The sequence below is a fragment of the Hyperoodon ampullatus genome (assembly GCF_949752795.1).
Source record: "Hyperoodon ampullatus genome assembly, chromosome: 16".
NCBI lineage: Eukaryota > Metazoa > Chordata > Mammalia > Artiodactyla > Ziphiidae > Hyperoodon > Hyperoodon ampullatus.
In genome coordinates, this window is record NC_136929.1 from 25,267,263 (window position 1) to 25,291,546 (window position 24,284).

Below are 24,284 nucleotides of genomic sequence, written 5' to 3' on the forward strand. Positions count from 1 at the left end.
CTCCTCTTTGAATGCCTGCTCAACCTTAACACATACATAATTACACATATAGTTTCAAAAGCTGAGAATGCCTGGCTTTGGAAAATTCTGACATACAAAGCCATACAGAATGCTCACCTGGATGCAATTTCTTACTCCTTCCCCCATTAGAATATCTTCTCTCCTGGCTAAAGTAGTCAGTGGTCAAGGATGAACATTCCTTGCCCCTTCTACCACTATTACTTTCAGGGAATAGTTCCTGAAGGTAGTTCTCAGGTGGTTCTCCAGGGGTGAGGCCCCAGAGGTAGAGAGTAGAAGGTCACCATTCTTGACAGGCTGCTCTGTACAGCCGCCTCAGATAATATCACATGGTCAGCATTAAAGCCTTTTAATTCCATTATGTCTTAAGAGGTGGAGAAAAGAAACCTTCAGTGTCATAGCACCTCCTTTTTCTTCTTTCCTGGGGGGTAAACTGTTACAGAAAATTGAAGATTTCTCCCAAATATATTAAAAGTCACTACTTTTATAAGCAGGTTTCTAATTCCAGGATGAATGCTCTTCTTTCCAGATCACTCAGTCTTCTAGGAGTGCAAATGCCGAAGTTTTCACAATGACCCTTCCCCCTGTGAGCTTGTGCAAATATTCTGTGCTACGCAGTGATGACACCTGCACCCTTTCCATTTCCCTCTTGCCCAGGGCAAAGGGTCAGCTTCTAAGGGTAATTGTACAGGAAACATTCACAAAGTCCTTTAGCATCTCAAATTCATTTTTTATTTGAATGTCCTTTTTAAAAATACTTTTACTGCTATGTTTATTAAAATAATACCTTCATGTGCTAGTCATTTATTACTGTGTAGCAAATTACTCCAAAACTTAGCAGTTTAAAATAACACACATTTATTATCTCAGTTTTGGGGGGGTGGGGTGGGAATCTGGACACAGCCTAGTTGGGTCCCCTGTTTCATGTCCTCTAACAAGGCTCCAATCAAAGCCTCAGCCCAGGGTCTCATCTGAAGGCTTGACTGAGGGAGGATCCACTGTGAACCTCAGTCAGTGGTGTGGTAGCCTTTGTTTCCTTACAATATTTGGCCTGAGGCCCCCTGTCCCTCACGGGCTGCTGACTGGAAGCTGTTCTCAGTTCCTGGCACAATGGGCTTCTCCCACATGGTAGCTTGCTCATCAAAGCATGAAAGTCAACAAAGTGACAGAGAAAGTCTGCTAGCAAGACAGAAGTCAAAATCTTTTGTGATCTTATGAAAGTGACAACCCATCATCTTGGCTATATTCTATTGCTTAGAGACAAGTCCTGCCCACATTCAGGAAGAGGGGATTATAGAAGGCTGTGCATTCCAGAGGTAGGAATGATCGAGGTCATCTTAGAGGCTGCTTTTCACACCAATCATTAGAGAACATTTAGAAGATGCAGAAAAATTAAAAGAAGATTATTAGTGTGACAGAAAGTCAAGCAGCCATGTTTATATTATTGCTTCTTTTTGTTCTAGTCTTGGCTTCCATGCATAAGTTAAAAAAAAATAAAAAACTTAACGATCATCACATTCTACACAATAAATTCTGATTTTTTTTAAAGTTACCACTAAGTTATAGTAATTAACTTTATTTAAATTAGATAATTTAATTTAGTGTAAAGATGTTTCCATATTATTACAGCACTCTCTCTTTTGAATTAATGTCCATCAGAAAATTTATTATTCTTTATTTAAACATTCTTTTGTTGCTGGAATTCTCTAATTATTTTCCTATTATAAATAAGGACACTGAGCATCTTTATGAACTTACTTCTTCCTCTGTAGTTTGGCTTTCCCTTCTAACGGACTCTTAGAAGTAGTCCATCAAAGTTAGGGTTATGTTAAAAACCTTTGATAAATATTCAGAGTAGTTTCCGACATTCCTACTAGTAAAATAGTATGGTGGCAGGTAATAGATGACACTTCAGACAGATCCTCGATGTAAGGGAGGTTCTAAAGGGGATAAACAAGTGATATCTCAGGAGAAAGTCAGTGGGAACATGATAATGGAGAAAATGGAGGCAGGTGAGGGGCAGAGAGTTGGGCAGGATGACAGTTTGCCTTAGGAAGACTGAGTAGACAGGGAGGAACAACCATTGAACTAATGAAGAGATAGTAGATGGGATGCCAACACAGTTATCCTTTGGTACTGGGTCCAGGACCCCCGTCGATACCATCTGCAGATGCTCAAGTCCCTTACATAAAATGGCATAGTACAGTCAGCCCTCTGTATCTGTGAGTTCTGCATCAGATTCAACCAGCCACCGATATGGAGGGCTGACTGTACCTAAGAGAATGGACAAGTGAAATGACGATAATTGGGAAGGATGAGTAGTAGTATCCAGGTAAATACTCAGCGATGGGTCAATATGTCTGATATTCAGCTATTGGTGACAAAGGGGGGGCACTTTGTCACTGGGACAGGTCAGAAGCCAAGTCAAGACAAGGGTAAACGAGGTTCATTTAACGTTGATTAATCAGAACTACTAAAATAGTGCTCCTTCAATTTCCCTCAATAACAAAAGGATTGTTCCAACATTTATAATTCAGCTGAATCTATTGATGGATTTAATTGGACGGTAGAGGAATGGGGGTTAGGAAGCAATCTGAGACTTTTAGCATCATTTAGGATCATTTTGTATGATGGGAACAAGGAAGCTGTGAAGTGGGAAAAAAAAGAGTGCTCCAAGGAGTGTGCAAACTTTTATGAATTAGAAGGAGACAATTATCTAATTTTTAAGAAATTTAATTTCAATCATGTTCTTGTGCAGATTTAAAAAAAATCCTTCATCTTACTTTGAGGAATGAAAAAGGAAAAGAAAATGTCCACCTGTATATGTGGATTTTGCACAAAATATTATTATGAAGTCTGTCCCAGGGCCAAAGAAAGAGAAACATGCTACTTAGTGTGTTTAGAGTTCATACGGCAAGGATGTTTTCACCTAAAATACGGCAAGAATCAAAAATAACTGTATATATTGGTCAGTAAGATCTAGCTAGAAGAATAATTCCATTTACTAAATTTTCTTCTCCTAAATGAGATAAAACAGTTGTGGCAATAATAATTAGAATTTCACTTCTCTACAACTAGATCTTTGGTAGAGAAAAAAAAGCTCTAACAGAAAAGCCCCCATACCTCATGGCACAAGGTTAAGAGAGAGGGATCAGTGATGAGCCCGCTTTGCTGGGAGGAGCGGGTCAGCGTGATAAAAGGACTGAGGCTGAGAGTTTGGGATTCCAGCCACAGTGTCTGGATGTGCTGCACGGAGACTCAATGCTACTCTTTCATCTCTCCCTGGGACAGGAAATGGGGGGAACTGCAAAAGTGAGCTCTGGGCCAAGAAAGGCCAATAATATCACATTCAGAATTCTCCCATCCATCCCATGGAGGAGAATGCCAATACATGGGGGTATCCTCCCTTGGACTCTGGAAGGGAGAATGAAGGGTAGGTATTTGGTTCTATTTCTTTTCTCTTCCCCAAACCCAAATAAATAAACCTGTTATGATTGTTTGTAGAGACCTGTCCTAAGGACTGTTCAGTCTGGCAGAAATCTGTTTGTAGAAGCCTGTCATAAAGACTGTTTAAATGGTAGAAGCCTGTGTGTGGGTGGACCAGGAAGAATGCAATAGAGCATCTATAAAATACTATTCCTAGTTCAGAGGTCAAATATACAGCAGTCCATATGAGGAACTTGGACTTTATGACAAAGGCAAAAGAAATGGCTACACAAACAAATCTGCTTATGTAAGCTAGCTGAATACTGAGAGCAAAACTTGAAGCGTAGGCTGATTATTATTTTGGAATTTTAATAGGATCACCTAATAAAAATTATTATTATAGAGCATTTATTACATAATACTGACAGCACTAAATAGTAAAAACATATGGAATGTGGACAAAATGCCATCCAGAGACAAATTCATGCTCTTTAATATTTTTATTTCTACGTATGAATGAATAAAAAAGAAATTAAACATTCAACTCACAAGTGTAGAAAAAGAATAAGTCAGGTAAGTTATACTGTAGAAAAACATACTTAAGATAAATGTAAACTCTTCAGATAAATGTAAACTATTATGGTGAATGCTCTCTGAAGCTCCTAACTAGTGCTTTAAGAATCACTAATTTTGATGACATTAATGTGAAAAATATCCCAAATACCACCACATTTACATGTGCCATTACCCAGAGTCATTTACTGCCTAATTTCCAGTCTGTGGTCTTTTTAGGAGAGGTTCTGTGTCATAAGGTATCTCTAATGTCTAATTTAGTGCCAGGATGCTTGATAAAATTTTATTAAATGAACATTTTAATAAGTAAGTTCTAATGCCATATGTTATTCAAATCACATATATTCTTGATCCAGTTTGTCACATAAATATTTCGTCAAATTTAATCCATATTAGGATGTTTTCTCATTCTTCATTTTTCAGCACAGAGAATTCTCAAAGTCTAAGCGAATAAAGCATCTTCACTGTGGCTTGAGAACAGCCACATTGTACTTTTCCTAATATCTAACCTTGACTAATTCTCACATGTATTTCAGAAATATGAATAACATCTTCATGCAATTCATATAAGGCACAGAAAATAGGTATCATTATTTCTGTTTTAATGACAGATTTTGAGGTTAAGGTGACTCATGAACAGCTGAGCAGTCAGTCAGTAGGAGAAACCAAAATAGAAGGGAAACGCCTCCCTTGCCACCCCCACACTCAAACCTCCAGCACACCCTCCTCGGGGACTGGAGCGTGATGCGCCTGGGAGGGAAGCGTGCAGCCTTCCTGCAGGTTCATGCGCTGCAGAAGGAAGGGTCGGCTATCCCCATCAGTGAGCACAACTCACTCTCCTTCTAGCGGATAAAAATGGAAGACAAAGGGAACTCTGAGAAGCAAGCCCGTAAAACGCGGAGCTTGATTTATTTGGAGGAGGATGACTCATTTACCTTTAACTGAGTAATTTTCAAAAATCACCATCTAAGTCACCTAAACAATAATTTTTACATCCCAGAGAATGTCTCCTTAAAAGGCAAACTACCTTGTGAGTTAGATGGACACTGCCCAGCCTTTTACTCTCTGTGAGAGGAAACAATATTTTATCATATGGGTTTCTCTGATTCTTTTTATGCACCCAAGAAAAGGGTAGCAGGGCATGCTTCCATTGCAGGCTATGTATACTTAATTTCCTTTCAAAAAATAATCAATGATGGAATTAGCAGGTGTCAGTCTTTGACTTGCAAACAAATTATTCTTGGAATTCTTAAGGAGCTTAGGAATGTTCTTAGAATACTTAAGGAGCTTAAAGGTAATTTTAAAAACGTGTTTAAAAAATATTACCAGTCATCCTGTATCCACAAACAAAATGGCCCTGAGCAGATGAATTAAAAATTACATCTGTAATGTGTTTGATAAAGTTAAGATGCACCTCTCCCTGCACCATCCAATTCAAATAATCGTGTTGTCCAATGCAAATATGATTTTCCAGTAACTGAAGTCACTCCTCTCCCTACACCTCTGTAACTGGAGGCATGCACGTCTATCTTACTTACTGAGGCTGCTTTCATAATTCCAGTGGGCTGGGTTCTAAGAAAAATTTTAAAACTGTTTTGCTCTCCACCAAGTTTTTTTTGCCACAGTACTATAGCTTACAGCAACCTACATCTCACAAAGAGGAGAAAAAGATAGTTACCGAAACCTTTGCTTAATTCACCAGAAAATTTCAAATACTATTACTGCCCATCCCATACTCACATTATTGTTGAAGCATCTCCCACAGCCTTACATTATTGATCCTACTTGTTTGATTTTCTCTGCTGAACACTAGTGCCTGTGCTTCTCTTTATTATCATTAATTTCTACTCTGAAGTTAAACTTCTAGAATTTATGTTCTCCAGTGTCCAACTATCCCACCTCCTCTGAAAAACAAGCATGAATACAAAGCAGTCAAGCCATTGGATGTGAGGAGAGGAGCCTGTGAATGAGACAAGCACTTATAGAAAGTAAATCAGACATGTTAAACTCAGACTTGGCTGTAAAGAACAGCCTGAGTCTGATAGAAGGACTCCAGCCAAAACAGAAGGTTCTTGTAGTGAGACGGCTGATACGGTCAGGTTGGAAAAACCTCTCCACTCCTTCCTGTGGGCACCTGAATTCCACAGGCTTGCAAATGGCAAGAGTCACTAAGTAACGATTCCTTAGAGTTTTCTGTGTGCCAGTCGGAGGCCTTGCACATGGCATGTGGCTCAGGACATGATGATTTCAGTTCCTTGAGCAAACTCAGATAAAATAGGGGGGAAAATATTTCCCTGCTTATCCTGGACACTGTCCCATGAAAGCGAGGCAGTACAGTCAAGTAAAGTTTTCTAGGGAGTTTTAGTAAAATGTGACACTATTCCAGTGTAGCCTAGCTGGTAGGAGGTTCGATGGCCGTCAATGGCTTCACACACTACATATTTGCTGTGTACAAGCTAAGTGGCTATGAAGACACACTTTTCCTTATTCTTTGGATGAATCCAGTGGAAAAATTGCATTTGGCCAATGGATCCCTTTTAAAGACCCTGTATCCCCACAGAGTTTGATAGTAATTTACTTCTCCCTGGAAGCTATGAACACAGTGTGGATCCTGAGAAATTTCAGTAACTTTAGTTAAGATTAAGGCTAGATCTTAGAGAAGTTGGCTATATCTGGAGTAACTCCGCTGCAGAAAAAGGATTCTTGGGGCAATTCTTTGGCTTTGTATTTTGCCCTGCATGGCTTTGCCTAACCTAAAATCTTGCACAACGAACACAGTACCGACTGTGTACTCTCACTTCTGCCCATTGTAATGGGGAGTTTGAGGCAATTGTTGCAGTGTCAAAAAAGTGACAATATTAGTTGGAAGCTGACCTTCAGAATGAAATGTTCTCTGGGAAGATAAGGCTATCACTGATCAACCTCTAGAAATTTTTACTCAGGCCTTCATGACCCCCTCTGATACAACTTGGATGAGATTCAGAGTATCTAGAGAATACCTTGAAATTATATGCCAAGTGATACCATAATATTCACAAAGGGGTGCATAACCCAAACCTGTTAAAACTTAGCATCTAGAATGGATCTTCTTATTTCATTTTTACCTTTTTTCATTTGGTTTTTCCCCTCACCAATTCTTTTCCAAGGATATGCTATTACTTCCCCCACTGCCATTGCTTCTCTCATTCAGTTCAGCCTACTCCCCCAAATGCTCATTTTCCATCCATTCATTCACTCATCCATTCAACAAGTATTCGCTAGGGTGCAGGGCCTGTTCTGAGTGCTAGGGTAAGAATAGTGAAAAAAAAAACAAGATCCATTTCCTCAAGAAGCTGTTGGTCTAGTGACGGGAGATGTCAAAAACTAGACAAGTAAATAAATAATTTCAGATAGTGATCATAACTCAAATAAATACTCTAATGGATCTCAGGTATGTCTTTTAAGTACACAGAATGATAAATGGATTCTAGGTATGTCTTTTAAGAGCTGACTTACAGTTTAGACATGGGGCATGGTGGAAAGACAGGTATCAAGGATTTTATCTTGAGCACTTAGAAGGATGGTAATACCATTTTCTGAAATGGAGCAAACGGCTTTGGAGGGATAGAGGAAAGAGAGAACCAACGATTCTCTTAACTTTGAGACGTTACCATAGGTGCTTAGGAGTGAAATGAGGGATAGAGTTCCAGTCTGGTGAGTCATCAGCCTACAGGTAGTCTTCAAGTCAGTGGGCCTAGGAACTACCAGCTGTGGAGAAGACCAAGGACAGAGAGTTGAGAGGGCAAATAGATTAAGACAAAGGGCCAACATACTTTCTTAAGAGGTAAACTGCTATGTAGATTGCAAAAATGAGTGATTAATATGTGTCAGACATTTAAATACATACATTCCTGGCCTTGAGAAACTTGTTATTCAATAGTGGAAATAGAAATAAATGGATAATTTCAGTATAGCATGTTAAGTATTTTTTTGTTGTTTGTTTTAGGGAAAGGTTGTCTCTTGTCCTCATGTATTAATCTAATACATATGTATGTATAACTGCCTTAGATATAGGTATAGATACAGACAGATATAGCAGTTCTGATCATATCCTGCCCTTCATTTATTCACAAATATATATTAGAGTATAACCTATTCCAGGCAGTGTTCTAGGTTCTAGAAATACATTTGTGAAATTATGTGATTACCAGCATTATGTTTTAGTGGGGGAAATAGATATTTAACAAATAATCATAGAAATAATTGAAATTACAACTGTGCTAAGAGAGATAAAGGGTGAGCACAAGGCTTTCCTAAAGGCTGAAGCTGGCCTAGTCAGACTAAGAAGTATCATTTTAAGCCTAGGCTTGCAGGATGGCTGGTGGAAATTCAGGAAGTCAGAGCCAAGAAGAGTAAGGAAGGGGAAGAGCATATGCAAAGGCACATAGCTGAGAAGGAACTTAAGACACAGCGTGACCAGAAAGCCAGGAAGGAAGCAGGAAGACACTCCCCATCTCCATCACAAGACCCAAAAGAATATTGTGAGACTGCAAACAAAAAAGAATTCTGGGGATCAGTATCTGAGGAAATCAGAAACTGTTTGGAATTCCAGTGAATGGTTCCAGAAGTTGACCATAAATAGGAAGCCATGTCTGGGGTAGTTCCTGGTGAACATTGGCTTTTAGAGGTGAGGATGGGGCCTGCCAGCTTTGGAGAGCAACACATTCAAGATCCCTTGTGTACTGCTCTCATAACATCGATCACTTCTTTTTTGAATAATTCCCATAACTAGGTTGAAAACTCACCTTTGAAACTTGTGCATGCCTAACATAATGCTTTGCTCCCATTAGACAATCAAATGATGAATTGTTTAATTCAAGTGAGCAGTTTTATGGTCACCTGGGGCAACAGTCCTGACTAAGAGTAACACAGTGGGCAATTTGTTTTTGAGGTCTCATTTGGAGCAGACAAGTCCATAGAGACAAAAAGTAGATTGGTCTACTCCCTCGGGCTTTGGGAGGGGTGGGGGTGGGGCGGAAATGGGGAGTGACCGCCAGTGAGTACCGGGTTTCTCTTTGGGGTGATGAAAAATTTATAAAATTGATTGTGGTGATGGTTGTAGCTCTGAATAGCACTGAACACTTTATATGGATAAATGGTGTGGTATGTGAATTATCTCTCAATAAAACTGCTTTAAAAAGGAATGGGAAAGGCTGGAGGATCTGCCAGGGGAATTTCTATGATGTATTGTTATTTTATATCTGAAGCCCTTAAAAAGCTTTGAGAGTCACTTAAGAATCAGGAGGGCCTAGAATCCTGAACCCTACCAGGTTCTCCTTGGAGCTGTTCTCCTTGAACCTTGTTCCTTGCCCAGACAGGATATGTTACCAAAAAATTGAGAAGAATAAATGGTCTCAGTTCCCATTGCCTGAAAATCTTGGTTGGATACGTTATTGGGACGGTTAGAGCAGTGGTGTAACTTGACATCGTTGGCGTGGGAAGGAGGGAAGAGGCATGATGGAAGGCTCCATAGATGACCTCAGACTGCAGTCCTCCAAAAGGTGTATGTCGGTTGTGAATATGTGGTTATGAATTATTCTGGAAGGAGATTCTTTTATCACAGTCTCAGAGAAATCTATTGCACCCCTCCCCAAAGAAAGAAGAGGTAAGCTTTAAAATTTTGAAATAGAAAATGCAGACTTTAAGAAAAATACCACTTCCTAATTTAAAGCAATTTTGTTTCACTGGTTGGGAAAGGAGGAGTGGAGAGAGGACAGGAAGAGGAAAGAGAGAGAGAGAGAGAAAACACTAATTCCTGATTTCTGAAAGGAGGAAGCAGCATTTCCTAAGGTGTAATCTAAATTAGACTCAGTAGAGCAGGAAGGACTGATTGAATCTGCTTGTTCTCTCTTCCTGTAATCATTTTAGGAAAGGGTATGGTTTATAAGAATAAGCGTCAACTCTGATGAAGCAAATGAGATGAATGAGAAAGCCATACTTCATCTAAACACTGCAAATCAATGCTATCCCTCCTTACCCTCTCACTGAAGACGGCTGCCACATGAATGATTCATGGTGAGCCATCAACTCAGCACAGTCACTCTGCTAGAACACCAAGGGTTTGCTTACACATAATTACTCAGAACTGAGTAGGAGGAAATCCCTGCCTTGGATCATGGGAGATAATGGAATTCCAACTAAGGATGCCCTTGGCAAAGTAGAAGGACTTTCCCTTGGACCTTTGAAATCCTTAATGAGTTGAATCATGTCAAGTAACAAAATAAACAAGGATGGGAAACATCAGTTGGGTTTGGTCCAAAGTCTAGCCTGCTTAAGACTGGGCTTCCCCCATCACTGCTTAAACATAATACAGTTTTCTATCAGCCAAGCCTGTGGTTTCATTTCATTTTTTTTTTTTTTTCTTAAATCAGATTTCAAAAGCCAGACACTAGCTGATGGTAATTAGTAGCCTGAATTAGTAGGTTGAAGTTTATTCTTACCATTCTTTCCAGGCATGCATAATTTTTGTGAAGAGAAAAGAAAATCCAATTATCCCCAAATCCAGCCAGTGTGGCTCATCTGCTCTTGTGTTAGATCTTTAGAAATGGTTCTTAACAATTGAAAGGAAGACATATGATATTTGAGAACAGTGTCTTGTAACCTCATTTATAATATTAAGGAAAAAAAGCTCAGTCTTGCGATCATTTCCATCCCTCTTCACGAAAATCTGACACAAATATCGATTCTATAAAATGTGTGACATAGAGGCTTGTTCATATCGTAAGGAATTTACTGGTGATTTTATTTCTAAGTTCCCTCTTACATTTTAAATGATTCCCTTAAAAATGCTTGACTTGAAATTTTCCAGGACCACTTACACAATGCAAACTAGAAACATCTGATATAATGTTGAAGGACTCAGATTTTTCACATCAGGGAAGGTAGGAATTTATACTCAACTTTGCAAAGGTTGGGTCTATGACAAAAGATTCACTAAATCAAATAATCTCACTAATGAAATTCCTGCTTGAAATTTTGGTTAATTTTGGTAACTTCAATGATCTTTGAGTTCCTGCAAAGACTTTAGTGCTATAAAAGTAAATATTAACTAAAATTTTGGTAATAAAATATACCCTTTATCTTTGAATTAATATTGTTTAGGTCATATTTTTCTTCTACCCATATTTATATCTAAGGAATAAATATGGCATGGAAGGCAAACCGTATCCAAGCTGCTTTTTTTTCTTTTATCATTTTTTGCTCAAGAAAATTTTCTTATTCCAAACAGTGAAAATTAAGAAAAGAAAACTAATTGAAAAAAATTCAAGTTTGCATTTTTAAATGAGCCTGTATCGAACCCTTGTGACAAAACCATTAGTTCAAGGACAATTTGCGTATATAATTGATCTTCATCACCCACCTTGTTTCTGAATAGATATACTGTTGGGTTCAAAGAACTTCATGTCACAGACAAGCAGAAGGACAATCCCAAGATGGCAAGACCCTCTTTAGCTTCAGGGAATTTTTTTTTTTTTTTTACTAAATTTGTGGCAAGACATTGATTATGGACAGAATTTTACAGTCATAAAGGCTTTTTTCTTGTCTGGATAATAGTTTGATCATACTATGTTTCTACTAAAGGACTTCTAAAAGACTCTGTGGGAGCAGAAATGGGAATATGACGCAACCTCTGTTTTTAGGAAATCACAGTTTAGGGTAGAACATGGACATGTTAACATACATGTGAAATAACACATTGTAGTAGGGCATTCGAGATTTAATTAAGGAAGAGATTTATTTAAGGGAAAAGCATAACCAGAAGAGATAATAGTTGATTGGAACCTTGAAGGATAGGTAGGAGTCTACCATAAGAATTTGAATTTTGTCTGGTAAGTTTATTAATGTATATTACAAGCCTTCAAACATAATTATTAAATAAAGAGCTAAGAAGATGCTGTGCTACTTTTCTCCCCCCGACTAATTTGTCTTCCCTAGTTTTTTTTTACAACAGCCTTATGAAGTTCCTAAGGCTACTAGTGCTTTACAAATAAAATACAGACCCGGGGCTTCCCTGGTAGCGCAGTGGTTGAGAGTCTGCCTGCCGATGCAGGGGACACAGGTTCGTGCCCCGGTCCGGGAAGATCCCACATGCCGTGGAGCAGCTGGGCCCGTGAGCCATGGCCGCTGAGCCTGCGCGTCCGGAGCCTGTGCTCCACAACGGGAGAGGCCACAACAGTAAGAGGCCCGCGTACCACAAAAAAAACAAAAAACAAACAAAAAAAACAAACAAAAAAAAATACAGACCCGAACGAAGCTGATCCAGTAAGCAGAAGATATGAAACTATATTCATTCTTCTGATTCTAAGTTCTTTGTTCTTTCTACACTGCCTTTCTACTCCCTCACCCTTCTTTTGAACTTCCTGACCATTCCTATCACAAAGTGGACTCAGAACAGACACCCAGCAACAATTACTTATTGATAAACAGAGGCATATAGTTTTGATGCCAAAAAAATTCTTTTTATTGGAATAGAGTTGCTCTACACTGCTGTGTCGGTTTCTGCTGTACAGCAAAGTGAATCACCCATACATAAATATATATCCCTTCTTTTTTGGATTTCCTTCCCATTTAGGTCACCACAGAGCACTGAGTAGAGTTCCCTGTGCTATACCGTAGGTTCTCATTAGTTATTTATTTTATACATATGATGCCAAATTTTAAATTATTTATTTATTTATTTTTGGTTGTGTTGGGTCTTTGTTGCTGCATGCAGGCTTTCTCTAGCTGCGGCGAGCGGGGGCTACTCTTTGTTGCGGTGTGCAGGCTTCTCATTGTGGTGGCTTCTCTTGTTGCGGAGCACAGGCTCTAAGCACTCGGGCTTCAGTAGTTGTGGCTCGCAGGCTCTAGAGCGCAGGCTCAGTAGTTGTGGCACACGGGCTTAGTTGCTCTACGGATGTGGGATCTTCCTGGACCAAGGCTCAAACCCATGTCCCTTGCATTGACAGGCTGATTCTTAACCACTGTGCTATCAGGGAAGCACTGATGCCAAAATTTTAATACAGATTTTCCAAACACTCCAACAGCCTCTAAACTGGGCCTTTATCCCTCTTAAATATTTCCTCAATCAGGGCTAAATTGCTTGCTTGTATGAAAACAGAAGCATGCAAACTTTAAGCAGCCAACAGTGCCCCTTGTTGAAGAATCTCGCCCTGAGCTCTTGTCAGAGGAACCTTAGAAGCTGGAAGCAGAGGAGAGTCCACAGCCCTGTAGGAAGTTCTCAGATGTCACTTATCTCAATGACAAATACTCTCAATGACTCTAAGTTTTCTCTGCAGCCCTAGCTCAGGGTGTGGGAACTTTTGGTTGCCCATGTGCTTACTTTCCAAGGTGCCAGGTCACAGCAGGGATTCTAATTTCCATGACTGCATTCATGCATCTGCTGAATTGCCCCTTTCCAGAAGGAACTGAAAAATTTTGATTCATTGTCAAGGTTTCCCAGGCCTTTGTATTTCAACACACACCTACGGGTAGTCGACTGGCAAGGAGCAGGGTGGTGACTGGGGAGAAATTCTCTGCCTTGAATTCTTGCTTCCCTTTCAAAGATATTCCTAGAACACTCCACTGACCCTTTGTGCTTGGGACGATGAAAGACATTCCTGGGTGGGCTGGTGTATTTTACACGATGTTCTCAGATGCTTTCCATGAATGACTCAGGCAAGTGTAAGCTGCATAGAATTCTGGTGCAGAGGAAGGGAGAGAGCCGTACTCTGCTCAACCACGAGTGTTCTCCGTCTGAGCAAGCTGAGTAATGCTGTGCTGAAGGTGACTTGTCCAAGAAGAAGCCAGGGAGTAGGAGTCAGGCTCTCTGACTTTAAATGCCAACATAAATGGAACAAATATGGGCAGGTGATTTAACTGCTTTGGGGCTCATTTTCTAATCTGTGAAGCAAGAAAATGAATACCTATTTGCCCATTTGTAGTGATGGGAAAGGTTAGGTGCAAAACCAGGTTGACCAGTATTTATTGACTGTTTGATGAAAGAAGAGTGGCTGAAAATACTTGCAGTCATTAGAAAAGGTGCCTGAAGGAAAAAAAGATTGCTCAACCCATGTTTAGCGTCTGGTACTAGGGAAATGGTAGTACCATACTACACTATGGTAGTTCCAGACACACAAAAATACGGCAAGATGGGCTCTTGCTCTCAAGGGCTCACATGGTAATTTAAGAGACAGACATTGAATAATTAACTGTGCATTTAACTATACAATTAAAATTGTGATAAGTACCCCAAAGAGGATTATGGTATTAATATATGAGAATAAAAGAAGACTTAGTCTAGTCTCAAGAAGGTGTTCTATATGGGAGCGACATTTAAGTTGACTTATGAAAGATGAAAGGTAAGGAGGGAAGTGGCAAAGATGTGGGAGATGCTTTTAGGAAGAAGAGGCGCTGCATATGCAAAGGTCTGTGAGGCAGGAAGGCACATGGCAGGAATGTGGAATTGAAAGCAGGCCTTTGGGGCAAGAATGAAAAGAACGAGGGATGGGAGAGTGGGACCAGATAAGGCCGAGAGCTAGGTGGGAACCAGTCCAAACAGGGCCTTGTGGGACAAGGTAAGGATTTGGAATGTTTATCTTTAGAAAAATGGGAAGCCTTTACAACCTACAGATCAGAGAAAACAATTGCAAACCATGTATTTGATAAAGGGCTCATTTCCAAATATATAAGGAACTCCTACAACTCAGTCGTAAAAAAATGAATAACCTAATTAAAAAATAGACTTGAACAGATCTTTCCCCAATGAAGACAAACACATAGCCAACAGGTATATGAAAAGCCGCTCAATGTCACTGATCATCAGGGAAATGAAAATCAATACCACAGTGAGATATTATTTCACACGTGTTAGGGTGGCTATTATGAAAAAAAGAAAAAGAAGTGATGGTGAGGATATAGAGACATTGGAACACCTGTACTCTGCTGGTGGGAATGCAACATAGAGCAGCCACCATGCAAAACAGAATTGAGGTTCCTCAAAAAATTAAAAATAGAATTACCATATGATCCAGCAATCCCACTTCTGGGCATTCATCCAAAAGAAATGAAATTAGGATCTCCAGGAGATATTAGCACTCTCACATTCATTGCAGCCCTATTCACGGTAGTCAAGATGTAGAAACAACCTAAATGTCCAACTACAGATGAATGGATAAAGAAAATGTGGTAGGTACATACAATGGAATATTATTCAGCCTTATAAAAGAAGGAAGTCTTGTAATATGTGGCAACTTGGACAACTCTTGAGGACATTATGCTAAGTGATATAAGCCAGTCACAGAAGGACAAACACTGTATGATTCCACTTATATGAGGAATCTAAGACAGTCAAACATACAGGAGTAGAGAGCAGAATGGTGGTTGCCAAGGGGTAGGGAGAGGAGAAAGTGGGAAGTTGTCATTCAATAGGTATAAAGCTCAGTTATGCAAGATGAGTAACTTAGAGATCTACCGTACAGCACTGTGCCTGTAACTAACAATACCGTGTGGTACACTGAAAAATCTGGTAAGAGAGTAAATCTCGTGTTAAATGTTCTTACCACAGTAAAATTTAAAAGAAAGGAAAAAAAGAAAGAGAAATGGGAAGTCTTTAAAGGGTTTTAGTGAGAATGACATAATCAGATTTTTTTTATCACACTGAATTCATGCTGGAGAATGAATTACTGAGGTGTGAGTGCACGAAGGGAAGCCAGAAAGGATATTTTGAAAAAGAGACTTTCAGTTCCTTCCTGCTATGGAACAGGAACCCAGTGTCCCCATTCTGGTGCCTTTTTTCAGGCTTGACCTCTTGAGTAGATTCTGAAATTTTTGTTCTCCTCTTTCACACCCATAAGACTTAATTTTCTTATATTCTATTCTTTCCAAACCTCTGTACGGTAAAGAAAATATGATTACTTCTTGATGGGAGATACACTAACCTTCTCAAGTAATGTAGCTGAATTCTAACAGTGCTGTTACTATCTTTCCTGCTCATCGCATATTTATTAAGCAAATATAACCTATAAAGAAAAGTCAAGGATAGATAAATAGATGATAGATCGATCATATCAATTAATATGCTTTTAGTTGCAAGAAACAGAAATCCCACATAATAAGAAGGCTTAGGGCAGGGTAGTTCTAGGTTGGTTCATTTGAAGACTCATCATTACTTTAGGGATCTAGTTGGTTTTCTTTTTTTATTCTACTGTTTTCAAGCTCTCTTGATGTTGCAGAGCTAGATGTAGCAGTATTACTAGCATACCTTATCATTCCAGATCCAGAAAAAGGGTTCATCTCTTCTAGATGTATCTTTTTTTTTTTTTTGTGGTATGCAGGCCTCTCACTGTTGTGGCCTCTCCCGTTGCGGAGCACAGTCACCGGACGTGCAGGCTCAGTGGCCATGGCTCACGGGCCTAGCCGCTCCACGGCACGTGGGATCTTCCCGGACCGGGGTACGAACCCGTGTCCCCTGCATCGGCAGGCAGACTCTCAACCACTGCGCCACCAGGGAAGCCCTAGATATATCTTTTTGAGAGAAGAGAAATCTTCCTCAGAAGCCTCCTAGCTGACTTTATTCATGTCTTATACTAAGTCATTCACAGGGGAATGGGATTATTATGAATTTCAATTATTAACTAAATTATCTTAAACTTATTAAAATTCTCATCCTAGGACTGGAATTGAAGGCAGGTTTTCCTGATGCAAGAGGTTTTCATGGTCCCTCAATACAATTAGGATCTCTTATTAAGGAAAAAGGGAAAATGGTTGTTGGTGTCTAGAACATCAATAGTGACAGCCTCACACATAAAAATTAAAGGAGAATCACAGAACAATTGAGCAAATGAAGGATCTCAAAGTGTTGTCTTCAGAACTGCAGCATTAGTAACACCCATGAGCTTGTTAGAAATGCAACTTCTCCAACCTATTCAGGGACTGCTGAAGCAGAATGGATGGCCATGGGCCCAGCAGTGTGTGTTTTAAAAAGCTTACAAGGATGGGCTTCCCTGGTGGCGCAGTGGTTAAGAATCCGCCTGCCAATGCAGGGGACGTGGGTTCGAGCCCTGGTCCAGGAAGATCCCACATGCCGCGGAGCAACTAAGCCCGTGTACCACAACTACTGAGCCTGTGCTCTAGAACCTGTGAGCCACAACTACTGAGCCTGCATGCCACAACTACTGAAGCCCGCACGCCTAGAGCCCGTACTCTGCAGCAAGATAAGCCACCGCAATGAGAAGCCTGCACACCACAATGAAGAGTAGCCCCCTCTCGCTGCAACTAGAGAAAGCCCACGCACAGCATGGAAGACTCAACACAGCTAAAAAGAAATTAATTAAATAAATAAATTAAAAAAAAAACTATTAAAAAAAAAGCTTACAAGGGATGCACAGAAAAGTTTGACAAGCACTGCTATAGAATTAGAGAACATGTTACAAGGTTGTGTCACCCACAAATTGGCACTTGCCATCTATCTCTACAGGGTTTAAATTATGAGCCACTGCAGCCACTGACCTTCAACACCGCCTGAAAGGAGTTCAGGGTGGAGATCAGACACGAGGCGCTCTGTGTCCTGGAAAAAACTGGCAGAACAGGTCTTCAGATAGCTATTTTCAGGACATGATTTTATGAGCCCAATTCTTGCATCTCCTCATATCTAGAAAAGCACTAAAATCCTTCATGGTGATGACTGCTCCGTGTGACTAGCAGAAACCTTCTGCAAAAAATGCATATTTGATTGCATGTACTCCCCGTTCAGCATCACATATATACTAACCTTCCCCCCTACTTCTTTGGAGCAGTTTCTCAGAGCTATCTGAAAGGCCGTCTCTTGGGCTATAGTCCTCATTTTGTCCCAAATAAAACTTAACTCACAACTCTCATATCGTGCATTTTTTTCAGTTGACAGTTGAATGACACCAAGCAAGGAGTTGAATGACACCAAGCAGGGGTGTGGGAGAGAGATCAGGCCTGGAAAATATGACAGGCCAATGAAAACACAGGCCTTACTTCATACCTAGTAAAGGAGACATTTTGCAAGAAAGCCATTTACCATCCTCTAAATCATATTACCTTTCTTATCTACGGGTTGAACCCATCCTGACTGCTGGAATAAGACAAATGGGTAAAGCTAAGAAAATATCCTGCAAAAACTATATGAAGAAAGTATAATAAATAATTCATTGGGAACAGTGCCCAGGCATAAAAGAATGTGAGTAAGTTTAGAATTTGGGAAACTGATCGTGATTTCTGGAACATAAATATGGAAATGAAGACACAGAATGGTTGGAAGACATGCTATTTTACAGATCCAGAATAACAATTACAGGTTCTTTTTCTGGACATTTCCAGAATGATGATCAACGAAGAACACTTGATACGGCTGCAAACAGCCAGCAAATAAATCTATATAGAGATTTATATTCTAAATGGGAAATACTTTTGTGAAACTGAAATGTGGGGAAGGGATAAAAGTTTTCTCGTATATTCTTTACTTCTAGGAGTACATGTGGAAGCTACACATCTGCTCTGGATGTTGCTCAAAGGAACCTGGAAGCCTGGTTTGTAGCAGGTTGAAGTGTTTTAAACATGAAGTGTGGGAAATAATAGCACAGTTACTGTCACGAAGGCCATCCTAGGCCAGTCACGTGGAAAAGAAATCCAAGGGCTTCAGCTGCCTGGGCACATCCCAGCGCCGTGGCCCACTGAATCCAACCACAAAAGGCCAGCTTCGGAAGACAGGAAAGGGGAACAGCAGGGTTCACCAGGGGATTGTTAATATTTCTGAGGTAAAAGAGAAAAACTAGCCAGGCTTCACGTAACAAGAACAATCATTGCCCAAAAGTGCCTAGGCTAACTTCAACTCTATGTGAAGTGTACTGTACAAAATTAGTTTGCATATTATTTGATGTTCTCTCTGGCCTTCTTTTTTTTTTTTTTGGGGGGGGTGGGCAGGTTCAAGTAAAAGGCTTTCAATGAAGGTTGTAGAATTGAAGAGCTCCACGTTTAGGATGTATCATCTAACACCTCAATGTTCAGAAAGCCTGACTAAAAGAAACCAAACCAAAAGCAACCCACTCAGCATTAACATACAGCTCTTTTCTTTTAGTTGAATTTTACTTTAATATAGAATGAAAACAAAAACAAAAGCCCAAAACCCTAATAGGTTAAAACAAGTCAAACAACCATTCTACACAAATAAAACCTTCACAAAGGTCAACCGAAGTAATCTAGAGCTAAAACTGAATTGTGCAGATTTTCAATGAAGTCACCAGTCATGTAACACAAACAAATTATTTACACACTTGCAAGCCCTCTAAGAGATGTGCCTCAAGAAGCATTAACCTTTGTTTTCTTCATGTGCCATCCTGAAGACTTGCACATTTTATTTTTCAGATAATTTAACACTTTTAATAGAGTGCATTCTCTACCAAGTGGTAATGCTTTGGTTCTATTCATATATGATTGCTTATCCTAAAGACTTGACATTTCCCTGAGAGGAACTTGGATTCTGCTTTAGAAGTGTCATATAAATTAAAAACTTTATCAAATACCAATATGGAGGGAGGTGACGCAGGATGCAACATATGCAGTCAAGTTAGCTCTGTATATTTAGAAATTACTCCTTCAAGATATTCACACTGGAGAGTTTAGTCTGTTCAGTAGTACAGGTCGGAATCATCAGAACCTTGGCAACACCTTAATATTTCATAGTTATTAACGACTATCTCTAGGGGCAAGTCTGTGTTTACTGAGTTATGACAAATTTATTATAAAGAAGGAAAACAAGTGTAGCCAGCCATCTTAAAAAATGCCCCAACCACTGCTTCTCAATATAGAAAGACTAAAACTACATACGTTTATCATACAACAAATCCCATCTCTGTCCCCTGAAATTCCCCTAATTTCATTCATTAGAAGGGGATTTTTAAAAAGACTTAAAGAGCACCTTACAGCAGCATTCAGCTTTCCCATGAAATACTCAGCATCTTAAATATTATGTACACTTTGCTTTTTCTTTTAGTAAGCTAGATACTGGCTTCAGAGTTTGTGGAACCGGAGGGAAAACAACACACTCAAAACTACTCTAGGAATCTTCCTCTGGCAGAATAGTAGGTATCCAAGTTAAAAATAGGAGGGTCATTTTGTTGCTTTGTTTTCCAAAATTTAAATCGTTTTTTGTTCCCCTTCTACATAAACCTCAGTCACCACTCCTGAGTGGAGGTGGGCAGAGGCTCTGGCCCCTGCTCCAGCGGCTTCCCAGCAGCTGCTTTCTTATTGCTGCAGCAAGGCTTGAATAGATGTATGTCAACAAGGACTTCCCCCAAACGGCCTTTATAGATAGTGCCACAGCGTATTTTCTGTCTTTTCTTGTATGTGAGATCTAAAAAGGAAAACACTGGCGTGCTGTTAGAGCCAGAAGCCATCTCTGTATCTGAGCCGTCATCTGACTGGTGACTATAACAAGGAGATTGAGCTGGAGAGGCACCTAAGGTGGTACTGTGGGCACCAGAATTGTGACATTTAAATTCCTTCTGCAGTTTACTGATCTGGTTGCTTTTTATCCTGTTTCCAGATAGAGTTTTCACTTTCTTTGGTTTCAGTGTAGTCTTTAGACTGGGTCCTGCCCTTGCATCTTTTTTTTTTTTTTTTTTTTGATCCTGCTGGCAATTTCTTTCATCTTTTCACAAGCAGGACACTGGCACTACAGATGTCTCCTGAACGAGTCTCATGTAACCCAAAACAGCTCTGTAAGTCCTTTTCATAGCGTTAACTGTCAGTGAATCGAGAACTGGAGGATTTATCTCTGCAAATGTAGCAGCCCTCTACACTTCGGTACGCTTTTGGCTTGCGAAAACCAAACATCATTTCTTCTGGGCAATAGTCTTAGTATGCTTTGAAGGACACCAATAGTTCCTCAAATGTAATAACTTCCCCAATTCCACTTTCTAGATTCCTTCTGGGTAGTAAAGTGTTTCTTATATTCAAAAATACCTTTCAAAACTCAAAATGCCACTGGATGGACCCCTGGGCACGCGACGACCGAGACAGAGGCACCCAGGCAGCAAAGAGAACCGCTCCCCGGCGGCTCGGTGGGTAAACGCAGCATCTGGGGTCGGAGGGAAAGTTCCGGGGGAGAGCTGCCCGCCGGGGGCGGGGCGGGGTGGCCGGAGGGAAGCGCGTCCCTCGCCGCCGCCTCCCTCCCCTGCGCCTGGCCCTCTTCTTAGGCAGCGGTTCTCAGATTTGAGTGTGCATCACCGGGAGGGCCTAAACAAAAGCCCAGCCTCTGATTCAAGTAGGTCCACAGAGGTGCCTGAGAATTTCATTCTTAACAAGTGAGGCTATTGGTTCAGAAACACACATAGAAAACCACTGAAATACTATTTAAGATTCTTGAAGTTAAACTATTTTTTTGTTTTTTTGTATTTTCCACTTCTCCTTTGATATCCCATCATACACACACACACACACACACACACACACACACCCATAAGACCTAGAAATTTTTCCATAGTATAGTCCAGGAATCTTGTGATAACTGATGGCTGAAGACAGCTAGTGTAACACCAGCTCTGTTACCCTCGTGCCGACCACCCAGTATACTTATAACATTAGAAGAGCAAAGAAGGCAGGTCTACAGGTGTGATGATTCTTTTTTGTTTACCAAACAAAGGAATGGGAGCGTCTTAAAATTCAAGCTAGAACATAGGTATTCTACTAGGAAGCAAATAAGGAAAGAAAGACAAGCCATAACCAAAAATTAGTTTTTTGGTAGTTTTAGAGAATAGCATGCAACTCTAACAGAGAAATTGGATACATGATGTCCTGGAAATAAAACTGACTAATAATACATAAGAATTGGAACAAGCTGTGAGACCTAACGTTTATCAATATTTAAAAAAGGATAATCAATTTTACCAAAGACAGCTGAAGCTGGACTAACTGAAAAAAGGGGGACTAGGATATGAGGTTATAGTCGTTTTCTAATGTTTTGATTCTATATGTTTTCATTTGGAAGAAAAACATAGTTCACGAACTATGTGTGTGAAGATTAGTATTGCAGAGTAATTTTAAGTTTTAAAATGTATATACATTTTTTAAAATAAAATTTATTTTATTCCAAGTATAAAAGAATAAAAAGATGAATACAGCATTTTTGGAAAATTTAAAACTAAAATTTTAAAATGTTTACCCATATTCTCACCTTACAAATACAAGTTTTAATATCTGGCTGTATTTTAGTCTTTTTTCTAAGCATCACTTTTACATAATTTCGATTCAAAATTGACACATAATTTTTACAGTGTTTCTTTTTCTAAATATTATAATGAGTGTTTACCATTATTCAAATATTCATTAGCATACTTAATGTCTAAATACACATTCATAAAGTATCACTTATTTAAATTTCCTTTATTGTCAAACACTTTGTTCCCCCCCCTTTTTTTCCCCTATTGTAAATAGTACTACAATGAGTACATTTGTACATAAAACTCTTTCTGTATTTAAGATGATTTTTTTTGGATAGATTCCCAGGTTTAGAATTACTTGTCTCAGCCTTGGACATTTAAAAGACCCTTTCTACATATTGTCAAATTATTTCCCAAAGAGGCTAAAAAACCTTTTTTCTCTTTCTCACTAGCAATACTCTATGTCCAGTATTGAGGACTCTGAAATTTTTTATCTCTGCCAATTTGATAAGAAAAAATTATGTCTTGTTTTGTTTTCATTTGCATTTCATTGTTTACTAATTAACTGAATCTTTTTCATGTTTGCTGATGAGAGACATTTTCTCTTGTATGCATTTCCGAACATTTAATTCAGTTAATTTTCAATTATATAAATATTTTCATATTTATTTATGAGAAAAAATGAGTATGGATTTTAAGAATTTTTAAGAATATAGATTTTTAAGAATGTAATAAAATAAAACCTGAAGATACATAAAGCAATGTAGTTGGTGTTAGAGAACTGAGTATTATACATAGAAGAGCTTGTGGTTCCAATTTTCATCTTTGGAGCTCAGATTTCGGTACTGTGTTTGAGGAAAATAATTTCAAAGTAAAACAATTGTCACATTAGGATAACTATATGCCAGTGCACTTGAAATCTTCCCAGCCTAAGCACAACATCAAAGACGTGGCCGAGTTAAAGACTGTCACCCTCAAATGGAAGAAGTTTGCTCCACATTAAATGGTTTATGTTCTTTCCTTATGATCAAACTATTAGGAGGAGAGGGTCTAAGTGTTCAGTGCAAACATCCTAAGTAACTGCCCCACCGTTTCCCAAACTCTTCACTGACCACAAGAATGAAAACATCAATCCATTGCTTACTAAACACTGCCTGGAAGAAAGCAAGCTTGTTGATTTTGGTAGGTTTTCAAATTTCCTTTGCCTGCGGAAAGGTGACAGAAAGGGTGTCAAAAAGGCCAATGCAACACCTGGATATGAACTGCATCTGGAAACCACTTTTTTCAAGATTCACCCTTTGGAAGAAATACTCGGCCTTGGTCAATGCGGCAATTGATCTCTGGGGCTATTGACAAAAGCCATAAATGTATGCTCATTATTCTTGTTCTGTCAACAGACTTTGACATTTCTATTTGGCCCATCATAGATCAGTCAGGGGGAAATACAAGGTAAGTGACTTGCTTTCCCTTAAGTTCAGAAATTTAAAGTAACTTAGAAATCGAATTCTTTACAGTTTAGTACTTTTGCTTTAGGTCTTTCTCAAGAGGTGAAGCATAGTTAATGCTCTACATACATGTCAATATATAGTGGACTTTTTTTTTCTATTTAAGAAGGTGCTGTGATGATGTTCTATATAACATTCTGTTTATTTACCTTTATTAGAAGAAATTTATAAATTTTAGAAGAATAAAATTTTGAACGAATCATGTACAACTTTAATGTCCATGCTTCTGAAATCTATTTTATTTGTATCAGTTCGCATCAATGATATTAAGTTTCCTTTAGAAAATGAGAGCAGTGCTGATAAGGAGAAAACAATTACTTCATAAAAAATACAAAGATGAAACTCTTCTAACATTTAAGTATCTATGTTCAGTATGGAAGTGTTTGTGTGTAGCTATCCTAACTTTCCTGTCTCCTTTTTCTGCATGTCAAGTAGAGCGTATACAAAAATTTTAAAATACGAATTCCCAATTTCCCACATCTCCTTTGGGTGCCCCTTCCGCCAGCACTCCTCTTCGATGTGGATCGTCTCCAGGGAATCTTAATGGCTTTTGTTTCCAAAA

The 24,284-nt window shown here is 39.2% G+C and overlaps 1 pseudogene across 1 annotated transcript; it reads right to left on the reverse strand.

The window, feature by feature from the left end:
* Positions 1-20,231: 20,231 nt before the first annotated feature.
* On the reverse strand, positions 20,232-20,907 carry LOC307064861 (SIN3-HDAC complex-associated factor-like; annotated as a pseudogene). The gene has a single exon. The product of its transcript is annotated as an SIN3-HDAC complex-associated factor-like (transcript).
* Between the last annotated feature and the right edge of the window lie 3,377 nt (positions 20,908-24,284).